The 4,188-nt window shown below is 42.2% G+C and overlaps 1 long non-coding RNA gene across 1 annotated transcript in view; it reads right to left on the bottom strand.

Moving 5' to 3' along the window:
• Positions 1-3,969, bottom strand: part of LOC109468670 — a 17,926-nt gene extending 13,957 nt beyond the window's left edge. The window contains exons 1-2 of the long non-coding RNA XR_002140134.1: positions 3,849-3,969; positions 195-284 (exon numbers count right to left, since the gene is read on the bottom strand). This is a non-coding gene — a long non-coding RNA (uncharacterized LOC109468670). The remainder of the gene's footprint in view (positions 1-194; positions 285-3,848) is intronic.
• Positions 3,970-4,188: the final 219 nt, after the last annotated feature.

Consider the following 4,188-nt stretch of genomic DNA (forward strand, 5'->3'; position numbering starts at 1 on the left):
TGCATCCTCTTTCTTCTTAGATAATCTTATCTATGAAATCAAATAGTCTCTCTTCCACCTCTTAGGTGAAATGAACCCGTTTCAGGGACAATACGTCTGCAAGTGTGTTCTCCGGGTTGCGAGTAATCTAAGCGATTATGATACATTATCAAGGCTTGGTTTCTAAGTTTACCATAACAACACACCTGGCTTACCTGATACAATGTCTTAAGGGCGACTGTCAACACCTGCCTGACGCTGCAGCCTTAAGGACAACAGGAGTCCCTCCGACGGTCCAATCCAACCTGCAACATATCACAACAGACACAGTTCGCATTGTTTACACATATACCAAACAGACAACCGCCAAACAGTCATCGCCCAAAAGGACTTTCCAAGATGGTAAGCGATAGACAGGCCCACACACACTTCCTATACACCGCGTGGGAAAGGATACACCCCGACCACCAATACAAACCAAGAATGAAAATCCTTGCAAGGCGTCGACGGCAAGTCAAAACAATTCCGTTGTCCGGATTCGAAGCGTGCCGCTCAGTTAAGGACGTTGATAATGATACAATCATTCATTACGACTCGGTCATGTTTATTCTTCGCAGGAGACAAAAACAAAACAAACCGAAGAAAACCGAGCGGGTAATTCGCGAATTCTGCCGGCTTGTTAAGTTACCTAGCGGGCATTGAGAGTCCAGGGGGTTGCATTGTAGGGGGAGGTTTTGTTAGCTGGCTCAGAGATCAGTTCATGTTTTGTTGGTGCCCTCCTAAGAAAGGTACATGGAAATGTGATCATGGCGCCACTTGAGAGGTGACTGAAAGACATTATGGAGAGAAAAAGCGGGGTCAGGACTTTCTGAGGCAAATTAATGAAAACACAAAACCCAACCCCTCCTGAAGCCAGGACAACATGTAGTTTGTGGATTAGTTCTCAGGTATGTTAAGAGTTAACATATCTTATCCATTTACTCCCTAGCACACCAGCGGCTCACTATTTTAAAAGCACGTGTACACATTGAGTCAGATTACAACTGGGATGTACCATGTCATTCATGAGGGGTGTAAGAAATCATCATATGAGTTTATTTCAAAAGAATATTACTCTTTTCTACAATATATTAGAACATAGATTTCTTGTAAGTACTATCAACAGTTCTAAGATGTAAGACAAAAGTTAAATCTTATCTTTGGTATTACTTACAATTGTACTTAAAAATTGTTCACCCTGTAAGGAATGGATGATTCCTGTCTGACAGAAAGGATACACATCAATCAACAACTCTTGACAAAAAAATGTGTCCAAAATTAATTTACCAGTATTTCTTCTCAACGAAAATAACAACTCTTTCAAGCTTATCAATTATTAAAGCTAGGTGTCAAGATAAATATTGACGTGTTATACAGATCTCTGAGATGTCTTCAGTTTTCTTCATACTTGGTGACAAGAGTTTGTAGTTTTGTAAGAGCTTTCACTAGTTAACATAGCGATGAGGTGAACTGTGTTGAGAAAGGAGGGGATGGAATGTGGAGCTGGGAATCCCACCCGCATGTCTGGGGATTACAGAGGAGAGCTGCTAAAACAACACGACCTGCAACAAAGGGGCGGACGGACCTCCACTGGATAATCATGGCAGCCCGCGTGCCTCTTTCTGTACAACGTAAATCAGCCGTTTTAATTAGAATATATAATTTATAGCCAGACTGTAGAGTGTAATTAGTGCATTTGGCATTTTGCACAATTGGCACCAGGATTTAGTGTAGCCAGGCCCCTCGAATTAAGTGTAAAACTAAAAATCCATAGCTGCTGCCTTCCTGAATTTAGAATTAAGTGTTCTCTGGACCCCCATGCAGACCCAGAATTATGGAGGGTTTCTACATTATTGTAAGGGGCAAGTACTGCTACAAGATTTCAACATTGACTTGATTGAGAGCTTTTCCATTCAAACTTCGTGTCAGTACAAGAATTACAGTGATGCAGAAATTCAGGTCATGTTTGTAGAAAAAAGAGGCACTTCTACTTAAAGAGGTGCTTAAACTATCTGTAATTCTTCTTGAATGTAATATATCGAGCAACAAAACAATGTTAGTGTTTCACAAAGTAAGAAAAAAGCTAAAATCAGTCAATTTCTAAATGTGTCTTACGTGTAAAATTTGGTATGCGTGTTATTCAGCTCATGTAATTTTGTTTGTTGTGGATTATCGCCGCTGGGAACTTCCTAACTCTGGAAGAATTCAAGGTCGAGGGCCGAAATGTTTGACACGACCCCCGACAATGGTTGCCTGGCTGATGTAAGAGCTAACATGGACGTCCTTGGGTCATTGTTGACGGCTTAATTCAGTTACAATTTGTACCCAAACACTGGAGCGTATCTTAGTAAAAACAACTTGGCAAGGTCACATTTGTTAACTGTGCAAATAGACCAGAAATCGATCGTACAAAATTTTGTTTCGTGGACTGAGGAAAAATTCAGTCATTCAGTCCTTGATGATAAAACTTTGGTATGTATGTTGAGATCTTGACAAAAACATTCATACCATAAACAGAAGAATCACTCCTTGAAATTGTGAAAGCTTTCCCATCATCTTTAAATAATCTTAACTTTTAAACAGATGGGACTTAAAACCTGAAAAATTATCAGCTACCTTTAGAATTGGTTTTGTATTAAAATTTTCACAAAATATCTCAAATTTAACAAGCACTGACAGGGCAGCAACTGCGGAATAGTAGGTCAGTCCCTGAACATTTGAGAAGTCGTTCCGAGCATTTACCTTTGCCACACCGAAAAAACACCCAGAATGCATGATAGGTGTTGAGTGAACCCAACACACAACAAAACTTCAATATCCTTAAACTTTGTCAAACAATCTACACTTCAAGAACCCATCATATATCAGTGGTCATTACCTTGAACTTGACTTTAAGAAGGACAATGTTGACGTAAGAATATGGCAGTTAAGAAATAGGCAGTCGTGCAGGAATGGTATGAGCTGGATTAACGGGTGAGGGATATGTAGGGTATGTTTGTCTAGACAATTTACACATAGCCTTTAGAGTTTAGCTTGTAACTATAGGAGGGTCGGGCAGCCCGACTTGGAGACTTGCCAGCAAAAACGTTCTCTCTTCTGCGGCGAAAAGCTACGCGTAAAAGTGTGCGACTGCGCTCTATCTGCAGGATAATATACTTCAGGAGAGTTGTAAGACACAGCAAAATCTGAGCTCTAGTTGTGCACGAAAATAGGGTACAAAAGGAGCGAGAAAAATGTGCAAGAACTGGGTGTGAAAAAGGCATTCGCCCCCCTCCCCAAACTCGGTAGCTAGCGGTCTAGCGGTACACATGGTATTTTGCATTCAACATCCAAAAAAACCGTTATGACTAACAGACTTGCCTGTGTCTAACGGCTGTAGAACATCGTCGGAAGAGGGGGTGAGTTTAGCGGAGACTTGGCAGGAAACCTAGCGGGGTTTTCCCCGAGTTCTAGCGGTGCTCTCTAGCCCGAGAGCGGTCCCCGGACTGTGTTTTACTTTTACGGAACCTGAGCTCACTGCACACAGAGACAGCAAACAAGACTGGACAAACCACGGCCTACCAGCGATGTCACACTGGTCCAAAAACGTCCCACCGAGCAAAACAAATCTACCCATCCCTGACGGATCAGCTATCTCCTCTGAGATCTAACGGACACATTCTTACGACACCTTGAAACAGTTACTACTTCGTTAGTGCGAACGCTCGAAACTATAACTTATAAGCGTTACCAAAATAATTGCGCCATTAGATTTTATACTGCAAGTCATAATGAATTGGAAGCTTGTAGAGCAAGCTTTTACACTTGGGTTATCAAAGGAGCCCACTTACCTAAGAAGTAAACGGTGTATGTGTTTTTCTCGGGAAGTTGTCTCGGGTCTTTGTACAAGTCACGTCTTGTACCGCACAGCGCGGAGTCTCCGAATGTGTCGAGTTCACAAACCGGAAGTGTGTGGGTTTCCCCGCCAGACACAACCAACCAATCACAGCGCTCCCTCATACAATTTCGCGGGTTTGACGTCACGGGGCGTTCATTTCACTGTTTTGGTGCTGAGCCAGAAGCAACTTTGAGGCGTCGACAAAGAACAGGAACCGGCCTTCCGCACTTCACAAAATTTGTGATTCACCTGTCATGTTGGCACAATACCGTGCCTTCTGAGAAGTATTGTCG

Source organism: Branchiostoma belcheri, unplaced genomic scaffold, assembly GCF_001625305.1.
Source record: "Branchiostoma belcheri isolate BF01 breed outbred unplaced genomic scaffold, Haploidv18h27 scaffold2, whole genome shotgun sequence".
Taxonomy (NCBI): Eukaryota; Metazoa; Chordata; class Leptocardii; order Amphioxiformes; family Branchiostomatidae; genus Branchiostoma; species Branchiostoma belcheri.